This window comes from Dipodomys ordii, unplaced genomic scaffold (genome assembly GCF_000151885.1).
Source record: "Dipodomys ordii isolate 6190 unplaced genomic scaffold, Dord_2.0 Scaffold48, whole genome shotgun sequence".
NCBI classification, from domain to species: domain Eukaryota; kingdom Metazoa; phylum Chordata; class Mammalia; order Rodentia; family Heteromyidae; genus Dipodomys; species Dipodomys ordii.
The window spans coordinates 2,655,567-2,678,559 of NW_012267264.1; the positions used below are offsets into that span (position 1 = coordinate 2,655,567).

Here is a 22,993-nt window from a genome sequence, read left to right on the forward strand (position 1 = left end):
TTTTTGTGATAAAACCATTTTACTGTAAAACTGCAGCTCCACAAGTAATCAGGAAGACTACATTGCAGTGCTCTTTCTTGTAATCATTTTCTGTGATCAAAGGAACAAAGCTTCAGGTAGACTGGAGAAGTAGGCAGTTCTTTATTATTTTTTTTCTGTATTCTAGGATTATGGATGTGAGTCACTGGTGCCTAGTTTAGGCAGGGATTTTTGTTGTTATTGTTTTTTCTGGGCCTTGAACTCAGAGTCTGGTAGCTGTCTCTGAGCCTCTTTGTACTCAAGGCTCGCACTGTACCACTTGAGCCACAGCACCACTTTTGACTTTTTCTGAGTAGTTTATTGGGCAGAAGAGTCTCATAGACTTTCCTGCCTGTGCTGGCTTCAAATAATGATTCTCAGATCTCAGCTTCCTGAATAGCTAGGATAATAGGCATGAACCACAGCACCACTTTTGACTTTTTCTCAGTAGTTTATTGGGAATAAGAGTCTCACAGACTTTCCTGCCTGGGCTGGCTTCAAACAATGATTCTCAGATCTCAGATTCCTAAGTAGCTAGGATTATAGGCATGAGCCACAAGTGCCCCGCTTTAGGCTGTTATTTTTTAATGGGCTGGGTTACTTAATTCTGTGCTCACATGATATGCTAGGGTATAGGACCAGAGTTGATATGTGATCCCTCGCTTAGGGCTCTTATAGCTTGGATGGGAAGAGAAGAGACTCACTCTATCAAAGCTAGTCCCCAGGGGCAGTGCAAGGAAGACAAAGATGAATCTACATGTGTGTGATGGAAACCTAAGGAGAAGGTTCTAGATCTAACCACTGGCTGAGATCATTGTAGGGGAAAGGAAGGGAATGGAGAGGAGGATTTATTTTCCACATGTGCTATTTCTCTTTATTCGATTAAACCAGATTTACGATTGGCTTCACAATCTCAATGGTAAGCATTTATCAGCCATTTATTGAGCTGAATTCTTCTTGTTTTCCAAGACCCAGTTTTTCTGGCTGAATTCAACCATTGTAAAATTTTGCACACAGAGAGTACATGATGAGGCCTATTGGAATTCAACAATTTATTCTGAATGTATCTTAGTAAAGTGAATGAATTTTTTAAACCAGCAGATTATTCTTTTTCCTGGAAAATGTCTGAGGCATGTATATCCACAAAAGAACTGCCCTGATTGTACAGAATATTATTGTATTTTCTTACAGAATGGAACAAATCTGTTTTCAGTGCGTCAGTTACAATCAGTTAACATAGACGTGTAATCTTGTATCAGCTATCATTTCAATAATTTTGGTCCACACCTAGAGGGTATATTGTCCACTTGGAAGTGAATCTGAAAAATTAGATCTCTGTTTTGACATGGCTGGATCTCTTAAGAGACAGGTGGTCCTTGTTAGTGATTACAAAACGTACTATAACCAAGAGGTTCAGAGTAAACAGAAGCAGGCAAACTGTGGAAAGAACAGCCATATGCTGTTCTGAGTCCATGGGGAGAAGGTGTATTGAGGTTACTGGATGGGCTAACATAACTCTGGGCTCTCTTCTGTATGCTTTCAAAAAGAACTACCTTTTCTGGATTCCTGTAGGAATGAGATACAGCTTTTTGCTGCCTTTCTTGTCTTATTTTCTTCTTTGTCTACTCAAGTAAATAATTAGAAGTAGATAAAATAGCACAGAATAGTGATTTCATGATGGTGCCTTCATCACAGTTATTAGTGACACTTATTAATTAGAAGGTAAGACACGTAAGAGACAGGCTTCATTAACCTGATTTGATTTTTTTAGTGGGCCATTCCATAGAAAAACAACTTTGGGTGAAGGTGGAATAATAATGTGAATGGAGATTAAAGGCATTGGCATTTCAGGTGTGAGCTGAGTACCCTGTGGTACATTGTTGTGAAACCTTTCTTAAACTCAAGTTTATGGTCTCCCAGGATACTATAATATCTATTTCTTCAATTTCTTGAGATCATAAGGGATATTCTGTATACAGTGACCCATAAACGGGCTGACATTTGGTATTAAATAAATGTAATAATAATAATAATAATTTTTGCTTGTTTTGTTAGAGTAACCAGCCTACTGCTAAGGAGCTAAAATCAAAATGGAAGCCGTATAAAAAGACTTTTCTTGGCATGTACCCTTGTGTCTTGAGTAGGGAGCATAAAAAGTTATAAAAATAATTATATCCACTGTGATAAGTTGTTTGATTGTATCTCACGAGCCTAAAACTTGTCTTCCCTGATTCAACTGCTTTGGGAACAAACAAAAATTTAAGCAAACTGTCCATTGGCATTTAATTCCACTAAATCAGTTTTGCTACAGACTTGTAGAACTTCTGCTGTGATATTTTAATTGCATATATGGCTCTCTTTGTTGATAATTATTCAAACATATACATACTATACTGTGCTTTTCTTTATGCACTTAGAGTACAGAATTCTTGATTATCTTCATTTGCCTGAGGGGGTTATTGATTTGGATAAATGTCAACAGTTTTTGACCAAAATCCTTAGGCTCATTAATTTAATACAAGAGCAAATTTGATGTAATGAAGACAATTAAACTATACTTGATAGACTGAATGAGGTTGAAACAGTGTATGAGAACATGTAAGCTATGGATTCTAGAGGTCATATGCTTACCTGTGCCTCTGGATCCCTGTTTGTAAAGCTGTTTACATTTAAAACTGCTTTCTCATACTGTTGTTCATATAAAAGTTTACAGTAAAGTTATGACTTTTAAAGTGAAGGAGTAATATTGTATATCTCTCCCTTAGTCAGAATCAAGTAAATCGAAGCAAACTTGAAAAAAAGACATGATTTTTGTAAGCACCTCTTTCCCACAAGCATGAATTTAAGTCAGTTCCCTTTCCTCTCTTAGAACTCTGAATGCCACTGGAGCTCCGGCTTTTCACTCTGCTCTGAAAATCCTTTGTCTTTTCCTCGTAACAAGATGATTCATCTTCAAAACCATATTTTACTTATTAGATGCTAATTTATTCTGTTCAAAAAAAGTCATTTTGGTGCCATTACTTTTATCTCTGTTTATAAACTAACAAGCATTTGGTAAAGTCATATTTTTTGACATGTCGAGCAAATGTTAAGATGATTAAAGTTTAACTATATTCTTTCTAGACCCAAAGTAGGTGCTCAATAAGTAGTTATTGAATATGTCATAAATAATATCCAGATCATTCCAACATGCTGACTGAATGTGAACAAAGATCCATGATTATGTGTACTGAAACAGTGACTGCATTTTTTCAATCAGGATAATAAGCCACAGATGGACACAATGTTCAATAAAAAAAACAACTTCCCTCTGTCCTAGGATATATAACCAACCAAATCAACTACATATCTGAATAACAAAAGTTGAATGACAGTTGGATAGGTATAGATTACATAATAAGGCTGTGAATTCAGAGTTAGTTAGTTATAACTTCTTATTTGGCTCAGTGTTGAGGCATCGCTCTTAAACCTCAGACCTTACTGAGCTCTCTGATGATGTGGAAAGCAAAATGGGGAGTCAGAAGACTAATCTAGCTGGATGTCATGAGCCACCACACATGACTTGTATGTGAAATGAGATCTCACTAATGTTTTCCCTGGATTGTCTTCAAATTGGGATCCTTCTGTTTTCTGTCTCTTGAGTAGCTGATGTTATAGATGTGTGCCAGAATGCCCTGCCTTATGCTTTTAAAAACAAACAAAAAAACCCCAACAAATTTAATTTTTTTATTGTGAAAATACTGTACAGAGGGGTTACAGTTACATGGGCAAGATAGTGAGTACATTTCTTATCAAGCATTGTAGCCTCCTCCTTTGTTTACCCTTCCCATCCCTTAACAAATTTAATTTAAAAAATTAATTGTGCTGGGTGTCAGTGACTCAGGCCTGTAATCCTAGCTGCTCAGGAGTCTGAGATCTGAGGATCACAGTTAAAAGCCAGCCAGGCTGAAAAGTCCTGGTGAGATTCTTACCTCCAATTAATCACCAGAAAACTGGAACTAGTGCTCGAAATGATTGAGTACTAGCCTTGAACAAAAAAATGCAGGGACAGGGCCCAGGCCCTGAGTTCAAACCTCACGACTGACAAAAAAAAAAAAAAAAGAAGAAAAGTCTTCAGATAGATTTATGATTTCTTACTCAGCATTTAAGACTTCAGTTCTTATGCACACAAAATAAGTCATTGCTATTCATTGAAATTTCTTCCAGATCTGTTGTTTTCTAATTGGGCATCTCAGATATTGAGAGTTAGATTATAATGTATTTGCCTATTGGTTTTGTTTATTCAGAAGCAAAATTTATTCTAATACTTTTAAGGCCTCAAATGTGTATCTACAAAACAGCAATACTGGCACATAGACCTCAATGTGCTTAATTATTCTTATTTTTAAATTAAGGGTATCTAAAGAAGTATATCTACCTGCAGCCTATGAAAAAATTAAGACTGATTTTGGAGAGAATAATAAACCTTAATTATTATGCTGTTTCTAATTAAAAAGGTCAAAATCATTACAATGAGTTTGACATTGTTGTTTTTTTTTGTTCTTGCAATAACATAATTTTGTAATGTGCCTTTAAAAACTAGGGGTCCCTGATACCTTTAGTCTATTAGATGGACTGATCTGAGTGACATTAAGTTGTAAAGACTATGTGATTTGTGACAAGTGTTCAAGGCCCTTTTATTTGGTGCATGGAGGAAAGTGTGTGTGTGTGTGTGTGTGTGTGTGTGTGTGTGTGTGTGTGTGTGTGTGTGTATGGGGGATTTCCATGCTGCCGCCTTCCTAGCACAGGTGTATCCATTTTTGTGGAGCCTACAGAGAGCTCTGTCAACATTGTGCAGATTTCCCCATATTTTTATGTGAAACTTCTCTCCTGAGACGAACTCATAAATCTCCTGCTGCCTGGCTAAGCAATTAGTGAGCATTGCATGACAAATAGAACATTTTTGCATCCTTGAGGATATTGTTAGGAAATAATTGGCCTTAGAAAGTTAATACCATTCTCCTATGGCTATGGTACAGGGCCCCAGAGGACAGAATTTGGATCACTTTTTGGACTTTGAACATTAGAAGATGGTTTCTTTTACAGATTTGTTTTTAAATGGTTAAAATCCCGAAGGCTGAAATAACTTCTAAGACAATAACTGTAAGTTCTTTTCCCAGTCAGCATTTTCTCAGTAACCTTTCTCAGAACATTGGTTCTATCGACTTTTAAATGGCTGCTCCATATGCACAGTGAGGCTTTCTGGTGAAAGGAGTGTGGAGGATGTTAGGAGATGTTTATTTTGTTTTGTTTTCCTGTAAGAATTTTTAGAGGCTACAATATGCAAATATATATCATGGTTGAGTGAAAATTGGGTACTGGATTGAACTGGTTAATAAACTGAGTAATTCTCAAATTTATTTTTTATGTGAAGAATATTTTGCGGTACCAGTATTTCTTGAAGCTGCTGAGAAGCGTTGGCTTCAGTGGAATTTTCTGACTATATTAGATTTTACATTTAAAGTTTATCATAACCTATGAGTTAGGCACTCAAAGAAAGCCCATTCCAAGAATGCTAGCACAAACCCCAAATCCCAGCATTATCCCAATCATCTCAGAGGGTCAGATTAGAGGATTCTTAATTCCAGGTTAGCCCAAATTGTGCTCTCCTCTCTCTCTCTCTCTCTCTCTCTGTGTCACACACACACACACACACACACACACACACCTCCCAAAACAACATAGATAGGGAAACTAGGATTTATAATGTAATAAGATGCTTTTATTACTGTCATTCAATAGGAACATAGGGAATTTTTTCTTTTTTTCTTTTTCTTTTCCCAGGGGTACTAAGATTAAGTTTGAACTCAGAACCCTTGTGTTTTCTAGATAGGAGCTCTACCACTTGAGACACGCCATAGTCCACTTTGCACTAGTTATTTTCCAAGTACGATTTTATACCTTTTGCCTGTGCTAGCCTCTGCCTGGTCTCCTTTGTAGCTGGGATTACACTGTGTGCCACTACACCTGGTTTATTTGTTGAGATAGATTCTCACTAACTTTTTTGCTTGAATCACAATCTGCATAATCTCTTCCTCCCAACTAACTGGATTTACAGGCACATACCACTATGCCTAGCAACATAGATGAAATTTAAGAACACATATGGAGGATTCCAAGGAATTCTTGAGAATTTGAATCAGGCAGAAATTGATTACTGACTGGACATAGGAAAAGGAAGTAGGAAGACAGAATGACTAGGTGAGAACACAGAAGAAAGAATTCAGGTAAAAGGAAGGGAAGAGTTGAGGAAGTCACACTTAAGCTAAATGAATCTAGAATGTTCTGGGCAAAGGACAGGAAAAGAAAGATACGTCTTGGTTAAGGAATGGACTGTACCAGGCAGCAAACAGAGGGAGTCATGGAATTTTCATGATAAGTTAAGGGAGCCAAATGAATATCTTAGGTCTCCCCAAGAAGCAGATTTTAGAATTTGATGTCAACTTTGAGGATAGATTTCATCTTATAAGTGGTGTCAGTTACTATAAAGAAATCCTCTGCTAACAACAGGCCCCTAGAAAGATTCACTCATTCATTTATTTTTTAAGATTATTTTTAGAGATAATTGCTGATTATCAGTGCTACTTGGCCATTCTAATTATTACTAAATAAATGTGCTTTTTACCTCCAGCTTATTTATTGAAATTTTTTTATCCTAACTAGAATCTTTCTTTAGTTTTTCATATCAAATAAGCATGTTTCCTTTTGACAAAATACTCTATTTCATTATTTTATTGTTTTATTTTACTGTTATCCAATCTAGGGAAGGAATCTACCACTGCTCTTCCCCCCATATCCTCTTGTTTTTTCTTTCCCATAATATTAATCTGGCCTCATTTTAAGAAAGTTAGGGATCATCTGAGTCAGAGATAACATTATCATTTTAATCTCATAAGTATTTATTTCTGTAACATTGATTAACATCATCAGAATACCAAACAAATTCCGTATTGTTCAAATTCATTAATCTTTACTATTCCCTTAAATAGTACAATTAAGCATGTATAAAGGAATGATTTAGTGGGAAAATTCCAGAGATACCTGGCCTGGGTTTTCCGTGAGGTTGACAAATAACGGACACTTATGGTGCCCTCCAGCCAAGAGGCAAGTGGAGTTATTTCTCCTAGAATACAGATGACATCTGCCTTTCCCATCAGACAGCTCGGCCACAGGATGTACCAAAAGCAGAGCAGAACCCAGCTGTAATGTCTGTTTCCTGCTGTAGGATTATGCAAAGGTCAATTCTGTGGCACAGAGGCCAAGCCAGCCAGCATGCTACTGCTCTGAAATCAAGCCTCATCTGTAAATGGAAGGATCCTCTTTTATTGATCAATATGCTATAGCATTATAAACTATTATTTGTGAGAACCATAACTATTCTGATTAGAAAATACCAGTCACAAAAGTTTAAAACAAAAACAAAACCACTAATACCACCAATTTAAAAAAAGGTAATCAAGATCCCAAACACCATTTTGCCCCTTTATTCTGAGGGAGAATTTATGATATTTTGTGAAGTAAGCATACATTTAATCAGTATTGTATTGACATCTATTTAAACAGAGATTTGGATAGTTTGTTTTCAGGTGTCTTTTTGCATGCATGGAATGGAGAGTCGGCCTCTACTAAGATCATAACCATAGATAGGTCTGGCATGGCTATTGGCACGGAGTTTAGGTTCCAGGGACTAAAGTGGGAACCGGGAAATTCCCTTTGGGATTGTCACTTGATTATTTACGCCTTGCTTCAAATGGATAAGGTCAGGCTAGGAGAAATTTTTCTTTTTCCTTTAAGCCTCATAATTGTCCGATGGCTTTTGCATAGTGTGAAATACAACTCAAATTAGAGGGCTTAATTATAGACCCAAATTAAAAATGGTAATTTCCTATGGATGTGCCTCTCTGCAGCCTTGTAGTAGGTCACAGCATATAAATGTAACTGGGGTCCTCGCCATTCCAGAGTTCACCTCCAAAACAGGATAGCCATCTGCTGCTGCTCCCTAGTGGCCACCCCACACTGCCCAGCTCTCACATACAGCCTGGAAGGGGAGGGGACAGCAGCTGTTCAGGAGCTCCGTGGCTGCCTCTGTCCTCCTCACCACCTGGCTGGTGCACAGTTCAGCTACTAGAGCAGCAGACACACTAAGCCAAGCTGAATCCGCTTCCATACCATTTGCTCATGTCTTGCTTGAACCACTGATCCCTACCTTGTGAGCATCTTCTCTTAGTTCCTACCTGACTTCAAGTTGCTAAGCGGGAGACTGAGACTGGTCACAAAGCAACGCAGAATCCTGCTGTCCTTCTCACTACTGGAATGTATAGAAATATATTTTATAATTTCATTTCCAATCAGTGTGCTATAGATGATAAACATTGCTGTACATGTGTATATATGTACATATAAAGCTAGATTATATAAATATAAAAAATATATATAAACTTTTATGTGTATACACATAAAAGGAATTTGTCTATTAAGTTTGTTTGAGCACAAGTATCTAGCTGATGAATGGAGAGACAATCAGTAATCATTGAAATTAGTTTGACACTGAAAAGACCACAGAGAAAGGAATAGATTGAGGACATGAGAACAGGGAAGGGACCAAGGATGAGACTTTTATAGGGGACTTTGAGAGCTACAAAAGAAGAAAGAGAGTCTCTTGATCAATTTCAGAATGAGAAAGATATATGCTCAGTTAGAGAGGGAGAGAGACAGACAGACAGAGACAAAGAGAGAGACAGAGAGAGAAAGAGACAGAGACAGAGAGAGAGAAAGAGAGACACAGAAACCCAGATACAGACACAGAGCGACAGAAACACAGAAACAGAGAAAAAGAGTGAGAATGTTTGAGACTGAAAGACCTTCCATAGGAGAAATCTTGCTCAAGAGAGATGCTAAAGGAGGTTAAGAAAGCTACCATTTATTTTTTGGATTATTATTTTTAATATTGTTTAAGAAAATCTTTTTGGTGATCACAATTCAATAATTAGCTTTTCAAATTTTCTTTCTAATATGTCAAAGCTTTTCAAATTTTCTTTCTAATATGTCAAACATATAGAAGAGAGTGATGATTCAGAATGGAAAAAGGAAGTAAAGCAAATTCATGACTGGATGGGATGTGACTCACATTTTTCTTTCTGGAGGTTGGGCTTGGAAACCCACTAATGCTGCAAGGAATTTAAGGAACTGAGGGCCAAGGGTAGCTCTAGGCTCTAGCTCTTTGTCATGTATGTAGCTGCTGTCTGAAATAGGACAGTCAGAACTCATGCGTAGTCATGCATAGTGAGTGATGTGTGAGATGGTAGGGTTTAGCTTGGAATGCTTTCCTGCAGTCCAAGGCTAACTCTGTACTTCTTTTTTTTTTCCTTTTCTTTCTTTGTCGATGGTGGGGTTTGAATGCAGGGCCTGCACTCTGTCCCTCGCCTTGTTTTTCTCAAGGCTACGCCTTTACCACTTGTAGCCACAGCTCTGCTTGAGTTATCAGGTGCTTAATTGGAGATAAGAGTCTCACATACTACGCCTGCCCAGGCTGTCTTTGAAACATGATCCTCAGATCTCAGCCTCCTGAGTTGCCAGGACTACAGGCATGAGCCACCAGTGCCCTTGAAACTCTGTACTTCTGATGAAAATACCTTGCTGATCTAGAAAGAAAATGGCAGAAGTGATGGAGATTAAAAGTTTATATCTACACTTAGGCTTTGATAGTAAAGGAAGGCATATGCATGCATGCATGGAGGCTGGAAGGAATTCATACACTGGCTTAGATATTGGGACTTTATTATTAAGATTTTAAGGACTAGAGAAGGGGAATATTGAAAAAAATGGAGGTTTGAGGATGAGCCAACTACTTATCATATGATTGAAAACTATGATTAGTTAAAAGCCCTAAAACTCCACTTGGAAACTAATTTTCTTGTGTAATAGTTAAGAAGAGAGAGTAAAATTCTTCATACAGCCTGAGGAAACACAGTCCAATTTTAGAGTTGGCGCCTCATAAGTTTGAATACCATAGACTCACAAAAACAAAACAGAACAAAATAAAGCAACTAAAACAGCCTGGCATTAGTGGCTCAGAACTATCAACCTAGCTACTCAGGAAGCTAAGATATGACCATCACAGTTCAAAGCCAGCCCAGGCAAGAAAGTCTGTGAAACTCTTATCTCCAATAAATTACCATAAAATCTGGAAGTAGATCATTAGCCTTGAGCAAAAGAAATTTAAGGCCCAGGCCCTGAGTTCAAACCCCAGGACTGGAAATACAAATAACCAAAAAAGACAACATTGGTGTATGTAAACAAATGTAATTTTCCACGCCCCAAGTGAACATCCGGTTATTTGATTATGATGATTTCCTTAATATTTTATTTTACTCCTCAGACCTGATGATAAGATCCTTGGATTAACCAGTAAATTTACCAAAAGAACCCGTAGTCTATCCTTGCACTTGTTTAGTAGTGAAAAATTAGCTGGGGGAGCAGGATCCTTCAGAGAATGTAAGAAGATAGCAAGCCTGTTTCGGAATGGAAGACAGCGAGGCCTGTTTTGCTCTCCTCACATGATGGAGTCAGCTGTCACGAGGGATCATATTCACATGAAGTATCCATTGCATGCTTTAACAGCCAGGTTGATCAATAGCATCAAGACAATAGTCCCAGTCTGGGACCCTATTGGCTGGGAACACTGGTAGCCAGTGTTCAAAAAAGACCTAGGGGGAAAAAAGTACACTATTCTTTGGGTTAATAATAAAAAAAAAGAAAGAAAGAAATGTTGTTGCCCTTGGGGAATTTCAGATCATCAAGTACTTAAAGGTTTAGCTCTGTAGAAAAAAAAAAACAAAAAACAGAAAAAAAGGAAAGTGAAAACAGAAAATACCTCCAGGTATTCAGGAAGTGAAATTTTCAAACCCAGGTCTGTTCTGAAGTTGCAGCTTCTTCACTAACGGTGTAATACCAGTGGAAGGTTTTAGCTCCTTAATAAAAGGCTTGTTTACAGCCAGCATTAGGTGTTCCTGATGAGTCTGTGGGTTTCTGCATTTGCCACATTGGTTCCATTCTTCATAATCATCACATCCTTCTCTCCACCCACCCTACAGCCCAACAGCTTGCCATGCCTTCGCTCAGTGAAGCTAGAACTCTCCAATCATCTGTTCAAGAATTGTTATTTCCCATCTGAAATCAGTGGACTTGTCTAAGTGCATCATTGATAAGAGTCCATCTTCTTCTAGTAACAACAGCAAAGAGTTTGGTGCAGTGCTTTATTAGACCACTGGTTGTCCTAATGAACAATGATGATTTCCTGAACCTACAAATAGGCATTTGGTTTCACATTAGTTGGTGATGACAGTAATGTCCCTGGAAACAGTGGTGTAGAGATGAATAATCATATTTTGAAGCTTTAGGTTTAGAAAATAAAAATTCTTTAACTAGAATTCAAGAATATCTGAGCTCATCTCTCCAGATCTTTGGACCTTCCCTAAGGAGACAACCTCTTTTAATTTAACTCCAGTTATTATTTTTCTCTTTCAGCTTCTTCATTTATTAAATTTTGTTCATTTTCACTGTATTTGACACTGATCTTTTCCTAGTGACTTCTTTTTATGATATTGTTTGGAGATTGTTTTGTTGGAGGAGGGGGGATGAAGTCTGGTAATTTTTATGAACCCCCCCCTCCTCTATCAATACAAATAAGCTTCAGGTTTGACGTATATCTTGACTCTTTGTGTTGGAAGAAAAATATTCAAAAACATGTATATTTTGTGCTGTTCTTTCTTCCCAATTATACAGTTTAAAAAAATGATACTGGGGTTTGAACTCAGGGCCTTGTGCTTGCTAGGCAAGTCTATACTACTTAAGCCCTGCTTTCAGCCCACTTTTTAAAAAAGTTATCTGAGTTATGCTTTGATCATTACATCTTTAAAGTGTTAACACAGACATGCTATGTAAGGACAAACAAGCATTTCCTTTCTTTGTCCTTGGTTGACTAAAAATAGAAAGCAAAGGAACATTTGGTTTATTATGACCATGTAAAATAAATATTAAGTACTGGGACAAGACTCCATTTTTTTAATGTCAATAAACCTGGGCCAGAGGTCACTCAAAGGACAGTTTGCTGGCTCCAAGGTCAGATGCATTCTCTTTTCTGATATTAAATCTATTGTTTAACATTCACAAACATTTTACTAGTTTATATTTTGATTTAAAAACTTATTTTCTGATATTCTAGCTTTCATTCACTTTATTTTTCCTTGCATACTACGTGTGTGCATTATGTATAATGGCAAAGACTTATGACTTTATGTTCACTTGTCTATCATGAAATGGTAGACAGAAAATTCAGAGCTAAGTCTTGCCTGTATAAAAAAGTTTTAAAATCAATCACGTGAAATGTTTCATTGTAAAGTATTATGTTTCATTGTCAAGCTGCTGGTGGGTTGTACAAAGGACTGGATGTAGGAAAAAAAAAGTGACAAATATTCTAGAAAAGACATTGTAGACATCCCATTTGCTGAGAGATCTAGTCATGAATATGTGAATGAATTGGAAATCTTTTCTAGAAAAGCTTCTAGAGTGTGCTTTTGCTTCCCTAATTTTCTTAAAATGCTATGACTAGAGGAAGTGCTGTCATGTTAATTCTATGAATGGGGCATCATGGGTGGAAAATGTAAGGGAAGGCTCCTGAAACTTTTAAGAGTTTTATAGTGTTTAGAGTCAGGTAAAGCAAGGTTTTCAAGAGCTCTCCAACTCTCCAATGAATGGATAGATATTGGGAATCGTATTAAGTCAATTATTCATAGTGACCACTTACAAAAAGTTATTTAGAGACTTCTAACCTTTGTGACTAAGAGAATTGCTACCTAAGAGTACAGATGATATTCTGAATTTCTAGTTTCTAGTTTATTTTGCACTTATTCAATGAACTTAGCTATTGCAGCTGGGATAGATTAAGACTTGGAGCCCTAAAGTTATAATTTAAGAAATATCCTGCCTGACAGATGTCTAGGATTCACATCTCCCTTCATGCTCACTGATGCAAGGTTCTTTGATATGATGTTTTTCTATACTGTCTCCCAGTGGGGGAGTGCAGGTGAACTGAAACCAAACACAAAATCACTGAAGGCCAGAAAATATGAATATGTGATGTAGACACAGGGCAGGCAATACGGAAGATGCAGATGGAGAGGAAATGACAGGAGAGAGAGGAGCAGCCAGGGAAAGGAAAGAAGATAACAGACAGTAAAAGAAAATATTAGCTTTAAGAACTAAGAAGATTGGAAAAATACAATGTGGTTTGGAGCCAGGGTAGGGTTCAAAGGAGAAATCACGATTTCAGATGATGACATCCAACTGAAAAAGCAATGAACTCCATTTCAGGTGACTCTGGAGAAAGACAATTTTCTTACAGGGGAGTAAGTTGTTCATCAAGACCTGTTGTATAACTTCCAAGCATTTTGAAGGACAAAGCTTGTACTGGGATAATTCTAGGATTGATATTGTTCAGGTCTGAAAAATCAGCAGAGTTTACCTTTAGATAATTGGCCTTCCTGTATGGGCCTTGGAATCGTAGTATCTCCCTCCCTTTCTAGACAGATGCTACTACATTTTGGGATAATTTATCCTGTCAAATGGGCCTGAGAGAAATCATAGTTTAAAGCACATCACTGGAAGAAGCTGCTTAAGCCCTTCCCTTATCTCAGCAAAGCTGAGGGACTTTCTCCTCTTGGAGAGTTCTCCGCATGCTTCTGTCCCATTCTCCTGACAGTTTGCCTACCACAGCCTCTGAAGTGCTGCTCTGTCAGCATGTGACTGGCAGCTCTGATCTGAATACAAAGTGTCCTCCTTCTCCTATGGTAAAATCAAATTAAAAATAAAATCCAGTTTCAGCACTTTTGTTTCTGCTTTGAAGAATTTCAGTTTATCTTCAGTGAACAAAAACTCAGTTGCATGGAGCCTGTCAAACTTGTTAAACATCAAGGTTGAGAAGTATGTCTTTGCAAACAACAGTTACTTGACACTCTTGCCAGCTTCACTTTATGAGGTAAATTGGAGAATTGCTGGCTTGTGGCTAGATTATGTGAAACACAAAACACATGTAAATTAAGAAATGATTCAGTCTTCAGAAGACTCACTGTTTGGAGAACAGAAACATTTTCCTCTCTCCCTCCCTCCCTCCCTCCCTCCCTCCCTCCTTTCCTTCCTTCCTTCCTTCCTTCCTTCCTTCCTTCCTTCCTTCCTTCCTTCCTTCCTTCCTTCCTTTCTTCCTTCCTTCCTTCCTTCCCCATTCCTTCCTCATTCCTTCTTCCTTTCTTAGTTTCTTTTTTCTTTCCTTGCAGATTATAAAATATTTATTTACTTACTTTTTCTTTTTCTTATTATCTTTAAGCAGTTGTACAAAGGAATTGGTATTTAACAAAGCAGTTTATGAGGTTCCTCAAAAGATTCCACATAGAGCTCCCCTATGACCCAGCAATCTTACTTTTCGGCATTTACCCAAATGATCACAAACAAGGCCAAACTAAAGCTACCAGCACTACTATGTTTATTGCAGCATTATTTACCATAGCTAAGATAGGTAACCAACCCAGAATGCCCCTTAGTAGATGAATGGATCAAGAAAATGTGATCTATCTATCTGTCTATCTGTCTGTCTGTCTATCTATCTATCTATCTATCTATCTATCTATCTATCTATCTATCTATCTATCTAATGGAATTCTATGCCTCCAGCAGAAAGAATGACACCACCCCATTTGTTAGGAAATGGAAAGACTTAGAAAAAATTATATTAAGTGAAGTAAGCCAGACCCGAAGAAAAAAGGTCTCATGGTTTCCCTTATTTGCAATAACTAGTATATGTCTGGTATAATCTTACCACACAAGCAGAAAAGGTCAAAAGCTATATACATATCACCATATAAGATGATGCTAATCGAAATGAACCCCAAGATAAGGACATAAGAGGTTTATCTTTGTCACTGTTGTTTTTAATGTACTATGTGATTTTTTTTGTTTCTTTCATTGTTCTTCTCCCATGGTATAATATAATCCCTATTGTCTCTGTATTTGATTCCAGTGGCTTGCATCTTGTGTGCGTGTGTGTGTGTGTGTGTGTGTGTGTGTGTGTGTGTGTGTATACATACATACATACATACATATACACACACACATGTTTTTCTAATTTGGGGAGTGAAAGGGAAATAACAAAGTGCAGAAACAAGGATTCAGGTTAACCCATTGTAACAATGAGATGTACAAGATACTCTTGAAAATGAACTTTACAGCTTGGAGGGGTCGTGGAGGAAGAGTTGGGGAGGTAGAGAGGGAAAGGATGGTAGAGGAAAAACAAAGAAGGGGGTAATAATGCTCCATAGGAAATATGCTCATTCCCTTACTCATGTAACTGTAACCCCTCTACAGTATCTTTACTATAAAAAATATATATATTAAAACAACAACAAAGCAGTTTGTGAATACAATATATCTTGGTCAATGTCAACCCTTTGAACATTCTTACCCATCCCTGGCCTACCCAACTCTTCCATCACTCTTCCTAATATTGTAGGATACACATTGGATTCTTGACTACATTCTCCCCCTCCGGAGAAACATTTTCTTCATTATAGAACTGGGAATCTTCTGTGTGTTTCTTTGGAGCAGCTAAAACTTGGAGGCAGAATAAATGTAAAGACTTCTAATTTAAAGAAGGGTGAGCAAGTGGACTTTTGAAGTCACATCAGAGAGGGGCGGAGTCATTGAGGAATGATTCATTTTCACAGGATTTGCTCTTCTCTGGGATTACATACCTTGATTTGGTCCCTCTTCTCCTTGTGCTTCCTTATGATGGTCTAATCCTTGCTCATGATTTCACATCACACCTTTAGCCTTGCTAGATCTCTAATCCCTTTGTAATGGTTTCAACTCATTAAAGAGCTATGAGCAATTGTCACACTACTGAAGCCAACACTGAGGTCCCAGCAGCATTCTCTGTGTTTATTTGTGATGTTATAAACCTTAGGAAGGAATAGTTCCATTTTTTAAAAAACCAATTGGCATTTTTAACTTCATTGCAGCTATTTATAACAGAAGAAGATGAAGGAAAGCATTTTCTTAGTATTTTTCAATAGAGAACAGATTAATAATCAGCTTTAATTTTGTAAAATCATTTACCTCAGTATTAAGAAAGTTATATACATATGACCATATAACCTGATGCTAAGCAAAATGAACCTCAAGATAGGGACACAGGAGATTTTTGTCTTTCTTGTTGTTCTTTTAAATGTGCTATGTGATTTTTTTGTTTCTTTGTATGTTCTTTCCCCATGGTATAACTTCTGTTGTCACTGCATTTGATTCCGGTGTTCTTTATCTTGTATATATATTTTTCTAATTTGGAGAAGGGAAGGGAAATAACAAAATGCTGAAATAAGGATACAGGGTGTATCCATTGTAACAATGAGATGTACAAGACACTATGTTGAAAACGAACTTTACAACTTTGCTGGTAGGAAGAGGAAGGAGTTGGGGAGGTGGGGAGGAAAGGGATGGTAGGGGAAAAACCAAAGAGGGGGTAACAATGCTCCATAGGAAATGTACTCATTACCTTTCATGTAACTGTAACCCTCTATACAGTATCTTTACAATAAAAATATATTTAAAAAAGAATATACTAATGTTTGCAATTATGTGATATTAAAATAATAATCCATAGAGGGATGGGGAGACCTGTGGAGAGAGTGAGGAAGGCAGCGAGAGAGACAGAAAGACAGACAGACAGAGACAGTGAGACAGAGACAGTGAGACAGAGAGAAAGAGAACCATATGGTTTTCCTGATGAAAAGTAAACCAAACAAGATGTTTCATATGCGAATCAGATAGCCTTATATTGCTTAGGTTTCATTCACCCCTTTGATGATAGGGCTTGAACTCACACATTTAAAAAGATATAAATGAATACATTAATTTTAAAGTGATTAAAAAGAAATAGAATCAATGGACAGTGGAGAAGGAAGCTCTAGACCATACTGTAGATCATTGTGGTGTTTATCATTTTGGTAAAACTATGGTGTAGCATCACAAATTGTTTTTTTGTTTTTTTTTTGTTGTTGTTTTTTGTTTTTTGTCTTATGGCTTTGTAGATTTTTCTTCCTAAAAAGGCACAGGAAGGAAAATGTAAAAGATGATAATTAGATCTAGGTAAAATAAAGAATTGGGCTAATATGAATTTCAATGTGTGAAACTCTAGTATGATCAGTAGATAATGTAATGCTTTTGTTATAGGGAGAAAATCTTGACTTATAAAGTCTTACATAAACAGCTGAATGCTGCTACCAAACTAGCATTTTCTTACTCTAGGCTCAAACTAAGGAGAGTCTATGATTTCTTAGTTTACTATAGGCTCAAACTAAGGAGAGTCTATGATTTTTTAGTTTGCCATTGTAATTACTACCTATGGGTATATTTTAGTAGCCTATTTAAGTCAACTTGGTAAGTATATATTTGATTTATTTTTATGGAGTGGAAATAGTATCTATATACCATTTCTAGATAGGATCAACCCAAAACTTGTTTAATCCTGTCCTGGAGTTAGAATTCAAGTACTTCAGCATTGTATTTATAGGATCATTATAGTGCAGCTGTGTAGCATTTTTAGTCTTCAGGAGACCTGTTGCAGAAACTAATCTACTTACCCTATCAGGTCTTAATTACTTATCATACTATGTTCTTATCCAAAAGGACATTTTTTCTGTAGCAGTAAATCTATCTATGATGTCCTTTACTTCTTTATAGTATACTCCTCAGAACTTTACTGGTTTGTTTGGTCTCTATGCAGAAATTTCCATTGGTTTATTGACTCATTTATAAGTAATGATGGAAAGGCTGACTTCTAGCACTTTCGCCAATGATTTGTAATCTCAAAATGTTAACAAGCCTGTGTCTAGAGTTTCCAAAATAAGAATCTAATAATCTTATATAATAATTTCATTTATTCTTTCAGCTTTTGCATTAAATAGTTCAGTGTTACTGTTTTGGGTTGAAAAACCAGATGATAAAAAGATTAGTAAGTAGTTAAAATTAGAAACCTTGCTGCTAATTTGATTTTTGGTTTAAAAAAAATCAATGACTTAAATGATATCACTACTGTCAGCTAAAAAGTATGTGGGTTTGAAAACCTCTCTGTTCAACACCTTTATGCTCTTTTATCTGAAATAGCTGTTCAGTCATGCCTTTAAAAAAATGTAGCACAGGCAGCCCAGGATATCAGTGTTGCTGCTGGTATGTAAGTACAGATTAGCCTTCTCTCTGACAAAGCAGCTCCCCGTCTTTGGGTTAGATTTCAAGTGGCAATGCATTTGTTGCTCTGGCTTTCTCAGATCAGAAAATGATCATGTCTGTTGACACAATTACAGATGCTATTATTCAAGACGAGAGAGTGACTGAAGAGAATTTCAAAGAGAAAATGCAACATACATGGTTGCAAATTGAGACAGGAGTGATTCTCAGAAGGCAGTAACTCACTACTGTGACGCTGAGCTTACACGGTGCAGAGAATAAGATTGAAATTTTCAGTTCCAATTTGAAATAATCGTTGAAATTCATCCCATCCAAGCCTCTGAAAGTTCCAATTTGCACTGAAATATATTCCCGTAGAGTTGAGACAATGCACTGAATCAATTGAGAATTTTTCAGTTCTTGTTTTAAACACATTTCTCTCTACGACCCAGTTTAAGTTGTCAAGCCATTTTGACGACATTTTAGAGGGAGTTGGGACACCACTAGACGGTGTGATTGGTTCAAGATGTATCCAACATGACAGTAATTGAGATGAGGTTTGAACCTTGTTGTGAAGTCGAAGAGCTCCTGTTGCTCTTTGCTTGGTGTGGAAATCATATCTAGCTGATGTTTTCTTCTTCAGTGTGAGAACTGAATGGTTTTGACTTCCTAGCCATGTGCAGACTATATTTCTTGTGTGTGTACAAGTCCCTATTTCTCTCCATAGTGTGTAAATGCCTGACCCTTAACCTATTCCTGATCTCTGGTTATGTTCATTCCTTTGGCCTTTACAATTGATCTTTAAAACCAAAAAGTTTCTTAGCCCATTTTGATATTAAACAATGATTTATTCTTTTTTGTGTGTGTGTCAGACGTGGGGCTTGAAATCTGGGCCTGGGCACTGTCCCTGAGCTCTTCAGCTCAAGGCAAGTGCTCTACCACATGAGCCACAGGGCCACGTCTGCTTTTCTGGTTGTTAATTAGAGATAGGTCTCACAGTTGTTCATGCCAGGGCTGGCTTTTAATTGAGATCCTCAAATATCAGCCTCCTGAGTAGCTAGGATTACAGGCATAAGCCACCAGTGGCTGGATGACTTATTGTTCTTTACATAGCCTAGGCATTTTTACAAATACTTATTTCAACGTATGTTGCTTGGAAAACAGCACACAGAGGCTGATCGTTAAGCCATCTGATCTCTCCTTTGTTATTTTGCCATAACTCTAGCATACGCAGAGTTGTCCAAAATAACGGCAATAGGTAAACTGAGATACACAAAACTTTCATTAGATCAGCTCATGACTTTGGTATTCACTTCTTTCATGTTTTAATCCTTAATTTCCAATGAGTTCCAGAACACGATGGGTGTTAAAGAATGGGTGAGTTGGGAGCTCCTCCAGGGGGCCACTTGTAGTTTGACTACCACTGAAAGGAATGCAGTCCTCTAAGAGTGAAGATTGGAGGCTGGCAAGACAGACAGAAGCAGCCAGGGGAAATCTTGGGCTGGTGTGAGGATGGGAGAGTGAGTCTGAGGTGGAACACCGCAGCTCAGTCTGTCACTGGTTATAATTCTCTCATTTCTCACGTGGCGTGCTACTCTGGTGGTACTGAATCTTGAACTTCTCCTGGTCTTCCCCGTCCTGCTGCAGCTGCCTTGGCTTTGTCTTAAGAGCACAAAGTTCTCTTTGTACAAACATCTTCAGGACAAAAAGTCACTAGGGAGGACGGCTGGGCTCCTCTGGGTTTGCCAGGTGGGGAGTGCGTATCGCTGAGAAAGGTCCCTGATCCCATCTTTATGGGCTCAGCCTCCCTGAAGTGGAATCACTTTCCAGAGGAAATGTTTCTTCTTATGTCATCCTTTGGACTCATCTCTTAAAAATATATTTATTGCTATCTCAGTATTTTTTCAAGTAACTTAGGGAATTCTAAATAAACCTACACAGACACCAGCGGAGAAACATTGACATTTGTATTTGATTAGAGAAAATATAAGATGGACAAAAGAACTTTTCAATCACTTTTTTCTTGGGCCAAAAGATATATTTGATGTTTTGTTTACATATTTTTTTTTTGCCAGTCGTGGGACCTGAACTCTGGGCCAGGGCGCTGTCCCTCAGCTCTTCAGCTCAAGGCTAGCACTCTACCACTTGAGCCACAGTGCCACTTCTGGCTTTTTTTGCTTATGTGGTGGTGAGGAATCGAGCCCAGGGCCTTATGCATGCAAGGCAAGCACTCTACCCCTGAGCCACCTTCCCAGCCCTGTTTACATATTTTTAAAAAAATTAATTTTATTGTCGAGGTGATGCACAGAGAATTAATTTTATTGTCGAGGTGATGCACAGAGGGCTACAGTTCCATACATAAGGTCATAAGTGCATTTCTTGTTCAACAGCTCCACCCTTCCTCATTTTCTCTCCCTGTTTTAATCCCCCTCATCCTCCCAAGCTGTAAAGTTCATTCCCAACATATGTCTTGTGCGTATCACTGTGCATCTTTTTTAAAGTCTCGGTCATGATCGATATTTACAATGCTGGAGGTTCCTTCTGAAGAAGTATTCCGAACAAAACCTTAACAAGACCATATACATTCTTCCCTTTTTATTTTCAAGAAGATTTCTCTAATATGGATCTAGCTATATTGTCATCCCTTAGTCCTGGTTTAAGGCCTTATGATAGAGGTTTCCATCTGAAAAATCACAAAACAATAACTGTTTTTCACAACTATTCCCACCTTGAAGCTCGATATTCGCTTCTATACATATAAACTATCACCAAGCACAAAACCTAAACAACTCTGTACAAGTTGGAACAATGGTAATAAAATGCTAATAATATTTTCATTTAATCATCAGAAGTGTCAAATATGAAAAGCCTTTTGAATAAATTTTTCTTTCAGTTTAATATAATAATTATGGTACAGCAATATAGGAAAAACCATAACTACAAGTAATGCATTAGTTAAAATAAATATACTCCATAATAAATAAAATAATTAAAAATGGGTTATAACATAAATACAGATATTTGTTATAATAATGGTTCATTTTCCAGTAATGAGTAGATTAGCCTACAGGCTTATCTAATGTGGCAAGTCAGAGTCTGGTTTCCAGTTGCTCCCAGCATTGGACAGACCTAGTGATAGGAAGCAGTAGAAATACTGCCAGATCCTGTTGGATTCTTCTGCCCTTGGGGAAGGCCATGAAGATAATCTCTTGGCCTGAACCATTCCTACTCTGCTTGTAGCTTCGCTTGGCACAGTGTCTTGAATCAAGCAATGATTTGTACCTACCTTCCTCTTCTCTATTCACATGGTTCAGATTAAACAAGCTAGGAATCTACCAAACAAATAAACTGTTTCTCCCTCTCTTTTCCCTCCCCACCATGCTGTTTCTGCTCTAAATGATGTCATTTGTATTCTTTGTGTTTGCCTGGTTTTGAAGTGTTTCCCTTAGTTCTGAGATCATCATTTATCCTAACTGACTCTTACTCTTTCATTTGAGTTACAGGCCACATGTTAACCATGATGTTTCTCTGGAAAAACATTGGAAGCTCAAATTCCAACTGGGTCACTTCTTCTTTCTTTCTTTTTTTAATTGTGAAAATAACATACAGAGGGGTTATAATTACATGGGCAAGGTAATGAGTACATTTCTTATCAAGCATTGTTGCCTCCTCTTTGTTTCCCCTTCTCATACCTTCCCATCTTCTCCCCCCACCCCCAGCCCCGGGGCCAAAGTTTGTTTTTGGACATAATGACTTGTACATCTCATTGTTGCAATGGGTCCACCTGTATCCCTATTTAAACATTTTTTGCCCTTCTTAACCATGTGATGTTCTTTAAATATTCTAAATCAAATTATATAACTTAGTGTCTTACTAAGGATCATAACTCCCTCTAAAACTTTATACCAAAAATAATTTGAATTAACTATGCTTCCATAAAAGCTGCAAACTACTTCTGAGCTTTGCTGTAATGAATGCATTCTCTTTTGTTGGACTTTAGCTCCTACCTCCCTTTTGTTTAATTCATTCCTTAAGTGATTTCTCCAAAGCTTGTTTTTATATTTTCATTTTTACCTAAACATTTTTTGATATTAGTATGCATGCCTTTATATATTTACCCATTAGAGATATGCAACTTCCTACTTCTTCAAACTAAAACCCAAAGCAATTTTAGAATGTTCTATTTAATTCAGTTCCTCTGAAATCTGATTTGAGAAATGATTAAGTAAATGGTATATATTTCTACAGTATCACATATTGACAATGACTGTATATTCGCATGAAAAAGATAGACTTTCAAGTGGAAAATATTACCATATCAATGCTGAGTGTGGAGTTCATGTTTATAATCCCAGCACTTGGGAGGCTGAGGGTGGGAGCTTCTGAGTTTGAGGACAGCCTGAGCTACTTAGTGAAACCTCCCATCAGACAAAGCCAAACATAACACACAAGTACAAAATGTTGGATGTGTATAAATATAAGGAGGAAGCACTATTGCACTTCGCCTGTGGTCTGGTGAGTAATGAAATTAACATCCCGTCTGAGCCAATGCAAAGCACAGGTGCTTTCCTGGTGATTTTACATTTGAGTGATGTTGATTTGCTTTCCAGCCATCTCCAGGTGATGTGTGCATGCTTTTTAATAAACATTGCCACTTAAATCTCTGGAG

The 22,993-nt window shown here is 37.4% G+C and overlaps 1 protein-coding gene across 3 annotated transcripts in view; it reads left to right on the top strand.

Moving 5' to 3' along the window:
• Positions 1-22,993, top strand: part of Grm8 (glutamate receptor, metabotropic 8) — a 703,494-nt gene that overhangs the window by 587,232 nt on the left and 93,269 nt on the right. The gene's annotated exons all lie outside the window — the stretch shown is intronic.